This window comes from Lathyrus oleraceus, chromosome 4, assembly GCF_024323335.1.
Source record: "Lathyrus oleraceus cultivar Zhongwan6 chromosome 4, CAAS_Psat_ZW6_1.0, whole genome shotgun sequence".
NCBI lineage: Eukaryota > Viridiplantae > Streptophyta > Magnoliopsida > Fabales > Fabaceae > Lathyrus > Lathyrus oleraceus.
In genome coordinates this window covers 378,087,726-378,106,122 of record NC_066582.1, presented here as the reverse complement: position 1 = coordinate 378,106,122, position 18,397 = coordinate 378,087,726, and the positions used below count along the sequence as shown (strand labels likewise).

At 37.8% G+C, this 18,397-nt stretch overlaps 1 long non-coding RNA gene across 4 annotated transcripts; it reads left to right on the top strand.

Annotated features, from left to right (window-relative positions):
- The first annotated feature begins 618 nt into the window (after window positions 1-618).
- LOC127075544 (uncharacterized) lies at window positions 619-4,793 on the top strand. 4 transcript variants are annotated; one of them, XR_007786569.1, is made up of 4 exons: window positions 619-3,322; window positions 3,396-3,498; window positions 3,575-4,342; window positions 4,450-4,793. It is a non-coding gene; the product is annotated as an uncharacterized LOC127075544 (long non-coding RNA). The 4 variants fall into 4 exon arrangements; XR_007786567.1 differs by having other exon boundaries at window positions 620-2,195; window positions 2,277-3,322; window positions 3,575-4,793; XR_007786570.1 differs by having other exon boundaries at window positions 620-3,112; window positions 3,252-3,322; window positions 3,575-4,793.
- Window positions 4,794-18,397: the final 13,604 nt, after the last annotated feature.

Here is an 18,397-nt window from a genome sequence, read left to right as displayed (position 1 = left end):
CTTCTACAACAGAACATAATTCCAACAACATATGTGGATCAAACTGCCATTCATACTTTAGGTATTGTAGGGAAAGTTTAAAGGTTGTTTGAGAAATTAGGTATGAGCTACTTCATTTCCCTAAAAAGTTCCAACAACGTTAGATTAATCCTAGAATTTCTATGTATTTTGGAGGTAAAAGACGGTAGAATGGTGGAATTTAGTCAAATGACTCCGTGACATTTAGGTTTTTGAATACTGATTATTCTGAATATGCCGCAATTCATAGAAATATTCTAATTGGCTACAGTAGAATATAGGACTATCACAAAAAAAGTTTAGTCAAGATAATTTTAGGGCGATTCTACTCAAACTCAAAATGTTACAAAGGTTTTTGAAAAATCGAAATATTTGATTCTACTTTTACAATTTCATTTTTTTAGTTAAAAGGATATTTTAATCATTTTGAAAAAAAATAGAGGTGTCATGTTTAAATTTAGGGGTGTCGGATATAATTCTCACATTATTTGTTAACTTTTTCATTTGGTCCAATATTTGATGATGAGCCCTAAAGTTGAGATTGAAATCTTGTGATCCAAGACATTCCTTATTTGCTTCATTAATGACAAAATCCTTAAAAATCTTGTTCATTAATGAAAAATCCTTAAGAAAAATTGTTTTTGCTGAGAATTTGTTTCGTCTCACATCATAACGGTCACAAAAAAAGTGTCAACAATAGCTTCTATAAATAACCAGTCCCGCTATCATTATATCATCTCTTAACTCTAACTCTCTCTAATTAACACTCTGCGATTATTTCTGTGAATTTGTGTTGTTTGCGGTTTCAAGAATGTTGATACCACTTTCAATTGTAGATGATGTTGCTATCGTTGATTTAGGTCAACAACATCACCGCCACAACATGTTACCTGTGTATGTTCTCTTTGATTCTCGTACCATGTCTCACAACCACCACCCAACAAGAACACCACCTGGGTCTGTGATCGATCAACCTCTTCTCTTTGATTCTCGTATCACCAACAATGTTCCAACAAGATTAATGTCTCACAACCACAACAGTGTTTCATCAAGATTAACTTCACCAACAGTGTCTGTGGTAGATGAAACTGTTCTCTATGACTTTCCTATCGGCAATGTTCCAAGAAGATCAAGGATTCATCATCAAACGGGTCATCCCCACCACAACCACCACCACCACCACAATGGTACTCGAGCTTCTCCGGCGGTGATGGGTGTTCAAAATACTAGAGCTTCTGGTGCTCAAGATACTTGTCAACATGTCACAACATCAACAACAGATGCTCAATCCATTTGTTGCATTTGTCTTGTTAACTTGTCTAATGGTTCTTCCATGCCAATTCGGCTGCGCTGCTCTCATGATTTTCATACCGACTGCATTCAAAAATGGATCAACATTAAGAAAACTTGTCCACTTTGTCGCGCCAATGTTTAATTTTCATATATAGAGTGTTGTTGATTTATAAAAATGTTTCCTTTCTTTTGTTATTTTCCATGTTTTGGTTTGATGATTTTCCATGTTTAGGTTTGATTCCCTTGGATTACCGGACATTCCTTCAAGCCCTCTGAGGTAAGTTTTTGTTGGGTTGCTGTTACCTATGATACATCATGTGTGTTGGAGTTTTGTTTGTTAGTATAGGTTCTACATAAAACATATATGTGCTCTGTCTTTGTGTGCAAACCTGTTTTTTTGTGTCAATATGTGTTACACAGCATATGTTTATAGTGATTTTGTTTATGAATATTTAGAACTATGCTTCTGTCCTTGCAATCATCCAATTTTATAGTTGTGAACAGATGCGTTGAATAACGGTAGATGTTTATGTTGTCCTGCACTAGTCTATTAGGCAAGGCCTATAAAAGATTCAATTTAATGTTAAAATAATAGTAAAGGTTTTGTTTCGTTTTGTCTCTATCAGTTATTATATGCTTGTTTGGTTGGATGGATTATGGAAAGTAACAACTATTTTGTTACAATGGAGAAGGTGTGGTGGGATCTTAATATGGATTATAGCTTACGGGTCACGTAAGCATGCTTTTATGATTCTTACTAGTTATGATTCTATAGTAAATATGAGAAGCAATGAAGATAAGAAAAGGTTAAGGATTACTTTTCTGGATTTGTACTCAAGGTGACTAGTATGGTAGGTTGTATGGCTTTCAGATGGAACTCAAAGGTAAAATATATATTTCATTCCCTTTGATGGATTCACCTTTTTCCCTTGGTTGAATGAATGTAGGTTACTCTCTCTATGCAGATATTCAGAGATCAATTCTTGGCCAGGGAAGTCGTGTATAGGATGCAACTTGTTTGAAATAAAAAGTTAAAAGTTTGTCATTTCCCAACTAATGGTTTTTTGTTTTCTGGTAATGTTGCAATGTTCAAGATTATTTAGGTAACTACTGAGCAACTTACAATATTGTTTATTGCTTTCACTTCCTTTTTCTTTGTCAATATGTGTTACACCATGAATTGGATTAAAGTGATTTTGTCTGATTCTCGGTGTTTGCATATTGTGGTTGTTTAGTACCATGAAGTTTAGGTGCATGTGTTTAGCTTGTTATCTATCATTTATTAGAAATATACATGGACTTATAGAGTATTTTCTGTAGCTGCAACTTGTGGTAGAGTTGCGGCGGTTTTGAAGCATCCTCCTCCACTTAATTTTACCACAGTAGCTGCGAGCTTAATATATAATCTGGAAACCTCCGCCACTTAATTTTACCACAGTAACTCAATTATTTATTCGGTTAGGCTAATCATAGTGAATTTGAGAAAACAAAATTAAACTCAAGCAAGATTGCAAGTTTAACAGGGTTTGAACTTTGTGTCAAATTTAGATCAACCAAGGTATGCAACACAGGTGATTTCATTGCATTTATCTTTACTTTTTATTTTTTATGATTTCATTTCATATTTGCTTTATGTACCAGCTATACTTCTTCACCCTTTTCAAGGGTTCAGGAGGGTTCTAAATCTTTAAAATTTCTATTGTTTGTTGTGCATGAATAGAAGAATCATTGAGTCTGAGTTCTGAAAATGGAGAAGAATTAGTCATGGTGTAACAATTGTGATCTATCTCAAGTCATATATGTACTCTTCTTGTTTTCTTGTTTTTTTTTCTTATAGTTTTAACATCTCTTAATTGTATGTTTCTTGGTTGTACAGTCATTGTAATGGTTATAATGCTAATTGCTAATGCCTTGAAGCTTTTGTGACCTTTTCTCATCAGCAACAGATTTTGAAACACTCTCCATGTCCTTGCATCTTCTTGCAACATACTCAAATTCTACTCTTGTTTGGGTGAGAGATCTAATTTTTCCCTTCCTGCTGGTCTTGAGCCTTTGTCTAATAAATTATGGCACCTGCATTGTAGTGCATATCCTTTGAAGTTTCTACCGTCGGCTTTTTATCCTGAGAAACTTGTTGAGCCTTACATGCCAAACAGCCGTGTTCAAAGATTATGGGACGTAGTGTAGGTTTGTGGCTTGAAATATATGAAACTAATTTATACATTGTATAATATGTGATCAAAGTTTTTTTGGTTTGTTACAGGATCTAATTAATTTAAAGAAAATGGACCTCAGCTGTTGTGAGCACTTGATAGAGCTTCCTGATTTCTCCATGGTATCACATCTCCAATACATTCACCTCTCTAGACGTGTAAGGCTGCGTCATGTTCATACAACTACTTTAGCGCTCCAAAATCTTGTCAATTTAATCCGGGTTTGGTGCAAAAAGCTCGAGTCTTATAAGCAATTCCTCTTTAAACTCTGCGAATTCTCGAGCTCTATGGCTGCTCAAGTCTCAAGGAATTTTCTGTGATATCTACAAAAATGACATAGTTGGATTTAAGATGATGTATTGCTATCAATGAATTGCGGCAGCCATAAGTTAAGTACCTTGGAAGTCTTATGAACATGGAGCTGAGTAGCTATGATGGGCACCTTAGATATCTTCCAAATGAGTTCTCATGCTTGAAATTCTGATTGCATGCTACTTGACATATCGAATGGCCGGCATTCTTTAGGATACTTTTGTCTGGACAACAGTTGTAATCTGACTGAACTACCTCACAACAACAACAACATTCTGTTAAGATTATTATATTATTTATCACTCAGCGGAATCAATGTGAAGAACGTTCCTATAAGCATCAAGCATCTTTCACAGCCAGATTCTCTTGGCTTGTGCAAATGCATGAGCATTTAGTCTCTACCAGAACTCTCACCATCTATTCAAGTGTTGGATGTCACCAACTGCACATCCTTGGAGACCGTCGTCATCTCTCGTGTTATCAATGAACTACTAGAAGAGCACAAGGTATTCATTTCCTTCAAAAATTGTGTGAAATTGAATGAATACTTAGAGGAAAGACTTCAATGTCAGGTACTCTTCACTGTTTAAAGAGGAGACATGTTTTTTTTCAGAGTCAAATCGGTTTCAGCACAATAAGTCACGGAACCCTTGTTTGGAGTAGAACCATCTATGAATTTGAATTTAGTAGGAGTGCAATATTATTGCTTAGGAAATCACACATCAGCCATACGACGATTCCTTCCACAGAAAGTTCAATTTGTTATTGTAGGCACCTTTCCCTTTTCCATCCGTAAGATTAAGAAGGGCTTGAGATTCATGAGCAACATTCAAATCATTTAAGGTCTCATGTATTTCACCAAAATTGCTTTCCATGGTTAAATGAGTATTTAGTTAGATTCTAGTTGTTTATATAACAAACTTTGTATATACTAGTGATAGCTTTTTTAAACACACATATTATGCTCTTTCTTCTTTGCTGTTTTTTTGGGTACACGTATCTCTTTTCTTTATTATACTAGTAAAATATATGATTCATTTAAATGCACTTACGAATGATAAATTTAACTTTGTTTCTAAGGAGTTGTTGAATCAAGTCTTATAGGAAGCCTGTCTTTCTTTGTAAGAAGCTACAAGTATATACACGTTTGATAAGTTATGTTGTCCATGGTTCATGCACACAAAATGCCAAAAACAAATATTATAAAACAGACTTGAAACATTATTTCCACCATAATTTCTCTCCGTTAACACATTTATATGTAGGGGCTATTGGTCTTAATTCACTACTCTTACACACTTTTATCCATCACCATGTTTAAGTCATTCCAACAATAATAGACTCAAATTATTCTAACTCATCTCCATTTAGCAAGGAGCAAAAGGAATGTGTACAAAACATTCTTCAACAAACCATTTCTACATCTACTACAACACAAATTTAATTTATTACATGCTCTAAACACAAGCAAGGAAAAAAAAATTAATGAATTATTAAGTCCAGAGCTTGTAACCACGACTAGAGACTTTGCTTTATAGTTATTATCCATGTTAAAATAATTTTACAATTCGAATAGTCGATGATACTCTTTCTAAGATCATGGATAAAGATTTTGTCCTTATCTTACAAAATATTATCCTAAATTCAATACTCCATGTTCCTAAACTTGATTGTAGTTTATTGTCAATTAGAAAACATATAAGAGATTATAATTGTGTCACTAAATTCTTCCCTAACCTTTGTGAATTTTAGATTTTGGAGTCGGGAAGGATAATTGACAATGTTAAAGAATTTGTTGGACTTTATATTCTTCAAGTTGAAGCGTCGAAAATAGAATCAATTGCCATCTTTTGTTCAACAGTTCCTATAGGTAGTAAAAATTGTGCAATATTGTTGCACTATAGACTAGGTCATCCAAATTTTATATACTTGGAAAAAATGTTTCTCATGTTATTCAATAAAGTTCAGAAGTAGTTTCAATGTGAAATTTTCCAATTGTCAAAACACATACACAACACCCATCGACCACAACCCTATAACCCTCCCAACCATTTTCTCTTATTCATAGCGATGTATGTGGGCCATCAAGAATCAACAATGTTATTGGGTCAAGATGTAGTTGAAAATGCATAGGAACCTATAGTGGAAGATGCTTGAAATGCAGTGGAAAATGAAGAAAATACGAAAGAAGCTGTAGAACATACAGTAGAATCTGGAGAAAATATTATACTATGTTTCTGGAAGGGAAGGAAGGGAGTAAAGTCCAGCACGACTCCAAGGTAGAATCATGAATAGTAATTATAAGAAATAAAAATTGAGTGATAAAAGTTTTGTGATACATTATGATTCATGTTCTAAACAAGACAATTAGTTACCATGTCTTCTAACCATAAATCCCTTGATTAATTAAAATTTAAAAGTGGTTGAAAATAATCAAATTATTTATATTGAATAGATGGAATTTTTATTAAAAAATAAAGGGTTAAATACACTTTTCCCCCCTGTAATGTTAGCGAGTTTAGGATTACCCCCCTGTAAAAATATTTTTTGTAAACCCCCCCTTATGTTATGTAGATTCCTTCATAGAACCCCCTAATATCCAGGTGGCATGAAATCTAATAAGAGGTCCTACACCTGGCATATTTTTAATTTTGTTAAAGTGATTATGTGTCATTTTACACTTTTTAATTTCAAATACCCCCTTAGAAAATTAGGGTTCTGAACATAGCAAGGAAGACGAAGACGAAATTTCCAGGGGAAGACGAAGACGAAGAAGAAGAATGCAGGGAACGAAGCAAACGAGAAAGACGACCGCAGTGAAGACGAAGATGAAGACAACCTCAGCGAATACGAAGAAGCGATCCAGCTCAGTGAAGACGAGCTCAGTGAAGTGTCCAAAGTCCGAGGTTAGTAAAAATTTGAAGTTCATCAATGTCGTAGGGTAAAATTTTGAAATCAACAATCTTTGACATGTGGGTATAATATATTGACAGGATTCACAACACTTTAGTGTTACACTCCACCATGGGGGTGAATTTTACAGGGTTTTTGAAGAAGAAATTATATACAGAGGGGGTACGGATACGACAGTTAATGGGATACATGTTTCAAATTGGAACATGGATAACATTGAGAAGTTGTTGAGTAGGTTAGGGTATAAGGCTGATTCTGTTAGGGTATGGACAAAAGTTTTAGAAATTCAAGATGGTTTTTTTCTGATTAGGAAAGATGATGTTGTTGATGATTTTGCTCTATACTTTAGTGCAATGAATGTGAAAGGAGATTTGTATGTTGAACATAGTACTGGGAACATGGACCCTGCTGATAGGGAACCTAAATGTGTGAATGATGATGACCACCCCCCTGATAATGGAATTGATGGGTTAGATGAGGAGAAGGTAGAGGGGTTAGATGACAGTGAAGATGAAAGAGCTACTGCTTACTTTGATGGTTTTGAAGGAATAGATGTTACTAAGCCTATTAGGTGGGAGCCCAATAACAGTATGGAGGAGCCCAATAAGAGTATGGATTCAGATGATGTATACTATAGTGATGAGTTGAATAGTTCTGACCCAGATGATTCTTGTGATGAAGAAAGGCCCAAGTATGCTAGGTTTAGGAAAGAGCATCTAAACAAAGACTTTATATTCAAGTGGGGTATGGAATTCAACACACTTGATGACTTTAGGGCAGCTATCCGTGAGTGGTCAGTGCTTAATGGGAGGGAAATTTCTTTTGTGAAAAATGAGGGAGATAGGGTAAGGGTGGTGTGTAAGCATAAATATGGGTTTTTAGTCTTATGCTCTAAGGTGGGCCACAAGGAGACTTTTGCTATAAAAACACTTGTACATAAGCACACATGTGCTAGGGTTTTGAACAACAAGTCTGCTAGCTCAAAGTGGGTGGCCAAGCATGTGGTAAAGAGGATGCAAACTTCTGATACAGTCAGGATAAGAGACATCATCCAAGATATGAGGCAAACATATTCTGTGGGTATTACTGTTGCAAAAGCATGAAGGGCTAAGCTAATTGCCAAGAAGATAATTGAAGGTGATGCTGACAATCAGTATGCTTCCATATGGAGGTATGCAGAAGAACTAAGAAGGGTAAACCATGGCAACACTGTGAAGATAAATGTAGAAAGACCTAGTCCATCCATACTGTAACACCCCAATTTAAATAAGCTAATTATTTAATTTAAATTAATATTTTATTTATTAATTTAATTGAATAATTGGAAGTTTGGATTATTATTATTATTTTGGAATAATAATTATTGGAATAATTATTTATTGGAATAAAATAAGTTGGAATAATAAAAAGTCCCATTTTTGGTAAAAAGGGTTTTCACGTGAAAAGAAAACTCAGAGAAGCTGCTGAAAGAGGAAAAGGGCAAAAGGCAGAGCAAGAGAAGAGGAAGAGCTTGAAGCCGCAGAATTTGCCGGAATTACTCAGGTAAGGGGGGTTATCATCAATTAACGGGTATTATGGGATGATATGTACTGGGTAGTGATAGACCATTGTTTTACCTATGATTGGATGATATATGTTGAATTTGTGAACTGTTGAGAGGAACGAAAATTGGATTATAATTGACGAAATTCGTAGGAATTAGAAGAGATAATGTTAGGATTGGTGAAGAGGAATGGGATATGATTCGTGTAGATGATATGGACGATTATTTTGTGTAATTTGGACTGTAGAAGGTTGAATTGGGTAGATCTCGTAGCAGAGAAAGCCATTGCAGATCTGTGAGCTCTGGTTTCTGGTCATACGCGTATGGCACTAGGCAATACGCGTATGAGATGTTGGTACGCGTATGGGGGGAAGCCTTACGCGTATGGGAGAAAAAGATGACATTTTGAACGTAAATTGGTCTCTGGTGGTACGCGTAAGGGGAGATTGTTACGCGTAGCATACGCGTATGGGATAGGTGATACGCGTATGAGTTGGGCGAGGAAATGCGCAATACGCGTATGAGAGTGGGCAATACGCGTATGGAGTTGGCCAGGTTCGGGCAATACGCGTATGGCATGGACAGTACGCGTATGGGCAGAGTTGGGATTTTCCTGAACTGTTGTTGTGCAGTTTTTGGTTGTTTAGGCTGAGTGATGTACTTAGCTGAGATATGATGTTGTAGGGATCATTTCCCGTTGTTTTGAGTGGTATAGGTATTAGTAGAGCGGGCTAATACTGTGGTTGATTAGGTGGCATGATATGATGTGCTTTTGTGATTAATTATGTTGATAATGTGTGATGGTATACATGATGATGTGAATGTATACGTTTGTGAATAGACTGTATTATGGCTTAGAGTGTGAGCATGTGTCTATTCTTGATTATTGTTGATGTTGCATTGCTAGGTGATTAGCATGCATGTTGTGGCCCATTTGGGGTGGTAGCTAATTCCCATGGTGAGGAATTAGTGAGTATATCATTTGATTGTTGTTGTTGAATGTTTGCATGCTAGGTGATTAGCGTGCATTTCATGGCCCATTTGGGGTGGTAGCTAATTCCCATGGTGAGGAATTAGTGAGTGAGTCACTATGTCTCAAATGAGTGGGACTAGTGAGCTTGGTAGCCGTGCCTGGATTTGGACGGTGAGGTTGAACTATATGTTCACAAATAGTCGGTACCGCATGCATAGAGTCCCATTGCATAATGAATGTATGGCATATAATATGAATGGATGTATTCCAGTATTATATGTGTATTGTGTGTTGTGTTATTGATGTTGAATATGGTTGAGAATCTACTGTTGAGTATGATATTTGAACGAATATTGTTGTTGCTGACTGCGTAGTCTGATTAGGGTGAATTAATGTGTTAATTACTTGGCATTACATATTGTTCTATAATGCTTATTATATTGATTGAGGAACTCACCCTTACACCTATTTTTCAGGTAACGAGAAATGAGTTGAGTAGAAGCTAATGCTTGGAGTCTAGAGTAGTTCTTATGGGTCATGCTCTGATAGATGTAACATCGGGAGGGAATGTTTTAATTAATTTGATATTGGTTGTTGGATGATTTACATGTATAGTGTTACATGTTTTACATTGATGTTGAATTTGATTCCGCTGCGAATTATGCAAAAGACCTTATTTTGATTTAAATAAATGAGCATGACAGGAGAATTGATGAATGTAGTGAAATGATTGTGTGACACCCTTCGGGGCATAATTACTCTGATGAATATATGTGTATTTAATTATAATAATTTGGGGGTATTTAGAAGGGTGTTACATTAGTGGTATCAGAGCATAGTCGGTCGTGTCGAGTCGTAGTTATTCTGTTTCCCCTGTACGGGATAGGTGTTGTGTAACCCTATCAGTACTTATTTATTTAGCTTGTTTGGGTTTTCAGAATAGAGATGGCTGGAAGAGGTAGAGATGATGCTGCAATTGCTGAGGCTCTGGGTATGCTAGCTGGAGTACTTGGAGGAAATCCGAATGTTATGGGAATGGGAGCTGCTCGTCAGTTGAGTGAGTTCCAGAAGAACAATCCTCCAATGTTTAAGGGAGCATACGATCCAGATGGTGCTCAGAAGTGGTTGAAGGAGATAGAGAGGATCTTCAGAGTAACTGAGTGTGCTGATAACCAGAAGGTCAGGTTCGGTACACATATGCTGTCAGAAGAAGCTGATGATTGGTGGGTTGCTACTCGCACTGAGTTGGAAGCTGCTGGAGATGCTGAGATTACTTGGACTGTGTTCAGAGAGAGCTTTCTGAGGAAGTATTTTCCCGAGGATGTCAGGGGAAAGAAAGAAATTGAGTTCTTGGAATTGAAGCAGGGTAACAGGTCTGTTACTGAGTATGCCGCTAAGTTCACAGAGTTGTCTAAGTATTATACTCCCTATGCTGAGGCTGCTGGGGAATTTTCAAAGTGCGTGAAGTTTGAGAACGGGTTGCGTCCCGAGATCAAGCAAGCGATTGGATATCAGAGGATTAGAGTGTTTTCTGATTTGGTTGACTGTTGCAGGATTTTTGAGCAGGATTCCAAGGCTAGAGCTGAGAGTTATCAGCAGAGGGTTGATAGGAAGGGCAAGAATCAGATTAATCGTGGAAAACCGTATGCTGCTGGCAAAGGTTTTCAGAGACAGAGTGGGATGAAGAGGCCTAGTGGGGGAGATTCTAGTGCTCCTGTTAAGTGTTACAGATGTGGTCAGGCTGGACATCGTATCCATGAGTGTACCAGTAACGAGAAGAAGTGTTTCAAATGTGGAAAAGGTGGTCATTTGGCTGCAGATTGCCGGTTGAAGACTGTGACTTGCTTCAACTGTGGAGAGGTAGGTCATATCAGTCCACAGTGTCCTAAGCCGAAGAAAGAGAATCAGTCAGGAGGCAAGGTTTTTGCTTTATCAGGTTCTGAGACTTCTGCAGATGATCGTTTGATCCGAGGTACGTGTTATATTAATGGCTTTCCTCTTGTAGCTATTATTGACACAGGTGCGACTCATTCTTTTATATCTTTGGATTGTGCTGTGAAGCTTAAGTTAGAAATATCTGAGATGTTTGGAAGTATGGTGATTGATACTCCTGCGAAGGGTTCAGTAACTACTACTTCAGTTTGTCTAAGTTGTCCCTTGAGTATTTTTGGTAGAGACTTTGGGATAGACCTTGTGTGTCTTCCACTAGTGCAGATTGATGTTATTCTGGGTATGAACTGGTTGGTGTTTAACCGAGTTTCTATCAACTGTTTTGATAAGACTGTGATATTCCCTGAGATTGAGGAAGGAAAGAGTTTGTTTCTATCAGCAAGGCAAGTGAATGAGGAAGTAGCAGATGGGGCAGAGTTGTTTATGCTGTTAGCGACTTTGGAGGCTAAAGATAAACTGGTGATTGGCGATCTAGCTGTGGTGTGTGACTTTCCTGATGTGTTTCCGGAAGAGGTGAATGAATTGCCGCCAGAGCGTGAAGTTGAGTTCTCGATTGTTTTGGTACCTGGTACTAGACCGATATCGATGGCTCCATATCGTATGTCTGCTGTTGAGTTAGCTGAATTGAAGAGTCAATTGGAAGATCTGTTGGATAAGAAATTCATTCGTCCGAGTGTGTCACCGTGGGGTGCACCAGTGTTGTTGGTTAAGAAGAAAGAAGGTACTATGAGGTTGTGTGTGGACTACAGGCAACTGAATAAAGTGACGATCAAGAATCGGTATCCTTTACCGAGGATTGATGATTTGATGGATCAATTGGTTGGTGCTAGTGTGTTCAGCAAAATAGACTTGAGATCTGGGTATCATCAGATACGTGTGAAAACTGAAGATATTCAGAAGACTGCTTTCAGAACAAGGTATGGACATTATGAGTATTCTGTAATGCCTTTTGGTGTGACTAATGCGCCTGGAGTATTTATGGAGTATATGAATAGGATTTTCCATCCGTACCTAGATCAGTTTGTTGTGGTGTTTATTGATGACATTTTGGTGTATTCGAAATCTGAAGAAGAGCATGCTGAGCATTTGAGAGTGGTTTTGGGAGTTCTACGAGAAAAGAAGTTATTTGCTAAACTGTCGAAGTGTGAATTTTGGTTAGAAGAGGTTAGTTTTCTTGGCCATGTGATTTCCAGAGGTGGTGTTGCCGTTGATCCTTCTAAGATAGAAGCGGTATCTAAGTGGGAAGCTCCGAAGTCAGTTTCTGAAATAAGAAGTTTTCTTGGACTGGCAGGTTACTATAGGAAGTTTATTGAGGGATTCTCTAAGTTGGCGTTACCGTTGACAATGTTGACTAGAAAGGGGCAAGCGTTTGTTTGGGACTCAAAATGTGAAGGAGGTTTCCAAGAGTTAAAGAGAAGGTTAACTACTGCTCCTATTCTGATATTACCGAGTTCGTCGGAATTATTTGAGGTTTATTGTGATGCTTCATTGTTGGGTTTAGGTGGTGTGTTGATGCAGAATAAGCAGGTTATAGCTTATGCTTCGAGACAGTTAAGGGTTCATGAGAGGAACTATCCGACACATGATTTAGAGTTGGCAGCCGTGGTATTTGTTCTGAAGTTGTGGAGGCATTATTTGTATGGGTCAAGATTTGAAGTTTTCAGTGACCATAAGAGTTTAAAGTATTTATTTGATCAGAAAGAGCTGAATATGAGACAGAGGAGATGGTTAGAATTTCTGAAGGATTATGATTTTGGTTTGAATTACCATCCGGGTAAAGCAAACGTGGTGGCTGATGCATTGAGTCGGAAATCATTGCATATGTCTATGTTAATGGTTAAGGAATTGGATTTAATTGAGCAGTTCAGAGACTTGAGTTTGGTGTGTGAGAGTACCCACAATAGTGTTAAACTGGGAATGTTGAAGTTAACGAGTAGTATTCTGGATGAGATTAGAGAGGGTCAGAAATCTGATATGCTTTTGGTGGATAAGTTGACTTTAGTGAATCAAGGTCAAGGTGGTGAATTCAGAGTTGATGAGAATGGTGTTTTGAAATTTGGTAGTCGGGTGTGTATTCCGGATGTTACTGAGCTTAAGAAGAGTATTCTTGAAGAAGGACATCGTAGTGGTTTGAGTATTCATCCTGGAGCTACGAAGATGTATCATGATTTGAAAAAGTTGTTTTGGTGGCCGGGAATGAAAAGAGAAATTGCGAGTTTTGTTTATTCCTGTTTGACTTGTCAGAAGTCAAAGATTGAGCATCAGAAGCCGTCTGGGCTAATGCAACCGTTGGCTATTCCAGAGTGGAAGTGGGATAGTATCAGTATGGATTTTGTTTCTGGTTTGCCGAGGACAAGTAAGAATTTTGAGGCCATTTGGGTGATTGTTGATAGATTGACGAAGTCGGCTCATTTCATTCCGATCAGAATGGATTATCCATTAGAGAGATTAGCCGAGTTGTATATTGAGAAGATTGTAAGTTTGCATGGTATTCCGTCAAGTATTGTTTCGGACAGAGATCCTAGATTTACATCGAAGTTTTGGGAAGGTTTGCAGAAGGCTTTGGGAACTAAGCTGAGATTGAGTTCTGCATATCATCCGCAGACTGATGGTCAGACGGAGAGGACGATTCAGTCACTAGAGGATCTTTTGAGAGCTTGTGTTTTGGAAAAGGGAGGTGCTTGGGATTGTTATTTGCCTTTGATTGAGTTCACCTACAACAATAGTTTTCATTCGAGTATTGGTATGGCACCGTTTGAAGCTTTGTATGGTAGGAGATGTCGGACGCCTTTATGTTGGTATGAGTCCGGTGAGGGTGCTGTGGTTGGACCGGAAATTGTTCAACAAACTACGGAAAAGATTAAGATGATTCAGGAGAAGATGAGAATTGCTTAGAGTCGTCAGAAGAGTTATCATGATAAGAGGAGGAAGTCACTTGAGTTCCAAGAGGGAGATCACGTGTTTCTTCGTGTTACTCCGATAACTGGTGTTGGTCGGGCTTTGAAGTCGAAGAAGTTGACACCTCAATTTATTGGTCCTTATCAGATTTTGGAGAGGATAGGAGAGGTAGCCTATCGTATCGCTTTACCGCCGTCGCTTGCGAATTTGCATGATGTTTTTCATGTGTCTCAGTTGAGGAGATACATTCATGATCCGTCGCATGTTGTCCAAGTAGATGATGTACAGGTGAGAGATAACCTGACTGTTGAAACATCACCTATGAGGATTGAGGATCGAGAGTTGAAGCAGTTACGGGGTAAAGAGATTGCCTTGGTGAAGGTAGCTTGGGGAGGACCAGCAGGTGGCAATGTGACTTGGGAACTCGAGAGTCAGATGAAGGAGTCTTATCCGGAGTTGTTCGCTTGAGGTATGTTTTCGAGGACGAAAACTCTTTTAGTGGGGGAGAGTTGTAACACCCCAATTTAAATAAGCTAATTATTTAATTTAAATTAATATTTTATTTATTAATTTAATTGAATAATTGGAAGTTTGGATTATTATTATTATTTTGGAATAATAATTATTGGAATAATTATTTATTGGAATAAAATAAGTTGGAATAATAAAAAGTCCCATTTTTGGTAAAAAGGGTTTTCACGTGAAAAGAAAACTCAGAGAAGCTGCTGAAAGAGGAAAAGGGCAAAAGGCAGAGCAAGAGAAGAGGAAGAGCTTGAAGCCGCAGAATTTGCCGGAATTACTCAGGTAAGGGGGGTTATCATCAATTAACGGGTATTATGGGATGATATGTACTGGGTAGTGATAGACCATTGTTTTACCTATGATTGGATGATATATGTTGAATTTGTGAACTGTTGAGAGGAACGAAAATTGGATTATAATTGACGAAATTCGTAGGAATTAGAAGAGATAATGTTAGGATTGGTGAAGAGGAATGGGATATGATTCGTGTAGATGATATGGACGATTATTTTGTGTAATTTGGACTGTAGAAGGTTGAATTGGGTAGATCTCGTAGCAGAGAAAGCCATTGCAGATCTGTGAGCTCTGGTTTCTGGTCATACGCGTATGGCACTAGGCAATACGCGTATGAGATGTTGGTACGCGTATGGGGGGAAGCCTTACGCGTATGGGAGAAAAAGATGACATTTTGAACGTAAATTGGTCTCTGGTGGTACGCGTAAGGGGAGATTGTTACGCGTAGCATACGCGTATGGGATAGGTGATACGCGTATGAGTTGGGCGAGGAAATGCGCAATACGCGTATGAGAGTGGGCAATACGCGTATGGAGTTGGCCAGGTTCGGGCAATACGCGTATGGCATGGACAGTACGCGTATGGGCAGAGTTGGGATTTTCCTGAACTGTTGTTGTGCAGTTTTTGGTTGTTTAGGCTGAGTGATGTACTTAGCTGAGATATGATGTTGTAGGGATCATTTCCCGTTGTTTTGAGTGGTATAGGTATTAGTAGAGCGGGCTAATACTGTGGTTGATTAGGTGGCATGATATGATGTGCTTTTGTGATTAATTATGTTGATAATGTGTGATGGTATACATGATGATGTGAATGTATACGTTTGTGAATAGACTGTATTATGGCTTAGAGTGTGAGCATGTGTCTATTCTTGATTATTGTTGATGTTGCATTGCTAGGTGATTAGCATGCATGTTGTGGCCCATTTGGGGTGGTAGCTAATTTCCATGGTGAGGAATTAGTGAGTATATCATTTGATTGTTGTTGTTGAATGTTTGCATGCTAGGTGATTAGCGTGCATTTCATGGCCCATTTGGGGTGGTAGCTAATTCCCATGGTGAGGAATTAGTGAGTGAGTCACTATGTCTCAAATGAGTGGGACTAGTGAGCTTGGTAGCCGTGCCTGGATTTGGACGGTGAGGTTGAACTATATGTTCACAAATAGTCGGTACCGCATGCATGGAGTCCCATTGCATAATGAATGTATGGCATATAATATGAATGGATGTATTCCAGTATTATATGTGTATTGTGTGTTGTGTTATTGATGTTGAATATGGTTGAGAATCTACTGTTGAGTATGATATTTGAACGAATATTGTTGTTGCTGACTGCGTAGTCTGATTAGGGTGAATTAATGTGTTAATTACTTGGCATTACATATTGTTCTATAATGCTTATTATATTGATTGAGGAACTCACCCTTACACCTATTTTTCAGGTAACGAGAAATGAGTTGAGTAGAAGCTAATGCTTGGAGTCTAGAGTAGTTCTTATGGGTCATGCTCTGATAGATGTAACATCGGGAGGGAATGTTTTAATTAATTTGATATTGGTTGTTGGATGATTTACATGTATAGTGTTACATGTTTTACATTGATGTTGAATTTGATTCCGCTGCGAATTATGCAAAAGACCTTATTTTGATTTAAATAAATGAGCATGACAGGAGAATTGATGAATGTAGTGAAATGATTGTGTGACACCCTTCGGGGCATAATTACTCTGATGAATGTATGTGTATTTAATTATAATAATTTGGGGGTATTTAGAAGGGTGTTACACATACAACCAAGGTTTGGGTCATTTTATTTCTGTTTTGATGGCTGTAAGAAAGGCTTTATTCATGGATGCAGACCATTTGTGGGGGTTGATGGATGTCACTTAAAGACCAAGTATGGTGGACAGTTACTTATTGCTGTAGGCAGGGATGCTAATGATCAATACTTCCCTTTGGCATTTGGTGTGGTTGAAAATGAAACAAAGGAGAGTTGGAGATGGTTTATACAACTACTAATGGAGGACATTGGTCAGGATAGAAGATATGTATTTATCTCTGATCAACAGAAGGTATGTATTTAACTCTATCTTTCTGTTCCAACTGCAACTGATATGACTGTTCCAACTGCAACTGATATGCCTGCCCCAACTGCAACTGATATGACTGTTCCAACAAATGTGCCTGTTCCAACTGATCCACAGCCTCCAACTGATATGCCTGTTCCAACTATTATGAGTCAAACAGGATCTAGTGTGGCTGCCTCAATCACAAAACAATCCAGAAAAAGGGTTGAAAAAAAACCTATCATCAAAAGAAGGCAAAGTGAGAGGATCAAGTTGAGTTGGTTTAAAAGACCCATAACAGGTGAAGGAATATCTAGTGACAAACCAATTACCCTACCAGAAAATGAAGACATACCCACTTCAAAATGAGGGACTGATTATTATGTTTCTGCTATGTATTTTGTAATCCTTTTGGAAAACTCTTTTGTAATGCCAACTGATCTTTGAAGACATGTATTTTGTAATCCTTTTGTAACAAACATATGCACTTACTGTGATGATCAATTCTAATGTATCAGTTTAACATTATTGGTGTGTATTGTCTATAAAACACAATGGCTAGTCTGTCACATTTTTTTCTTGTTTTTCATAAACCATGAATTCTGCAGAGAGCCATGGCTAGTCTGTGCACTAATCTTACAACAAAACCATGAATTCCGCAGCATACAATAGGTCCAGTTTAGAAGGCTGCAGCAATCCAAGTCAAGAACATGACGAAAACCTTTCCAAGTTCATGCTTAATAATTCATGCTGCAACTAATGCCAAACAATGCCTCACCTATATCAGAACAAACACAAGACCAAGTTACACTTGTAGCATACCATATAATTTGACCTACAATCATGCAAACACCATGCTTGCGATATGAATCTGCCAGCCAACCAAGGCCTCGAAGCAGCCAAACCTGCAGCATGACCAAGATCATCATACCTATCAATTCTAAACCAAGTGCAGGCCATCTGTTACTCCAACATTTCATGTAATCTGGCATGCTATAGAAGTGCAAGCTGGGAGTTGTAACTTCATGTCAGTACAGTACAGGAAAAACAATCAAAGGGACATGAGTCTTTACACAACAGGAAAAAAGGTCTAAGTTCTTCAACACAATTCCAAGCATTCAAATGGCCATATATAGAACATGATACCAAACAAGGTTATCTTTGCCAAAACCATAAAAGCATGTTCATGACAATGGCAGCACTATACATCAATCAATAAACCAAGGCATCAAGACTCTGGAGCTTTTTGTCAAATGCCAACCTATGCACTTACTGTGATGATCAATTCTAATGTATCAGTTTAACATTATTGGTGTGTATTGTCTATAAAACACAATGGCTAGTCTGTCACATTTTTTTCTTGTTTTTCATAAACCATGAATTCTGCAGAGAGCCATGGCTAGTCTG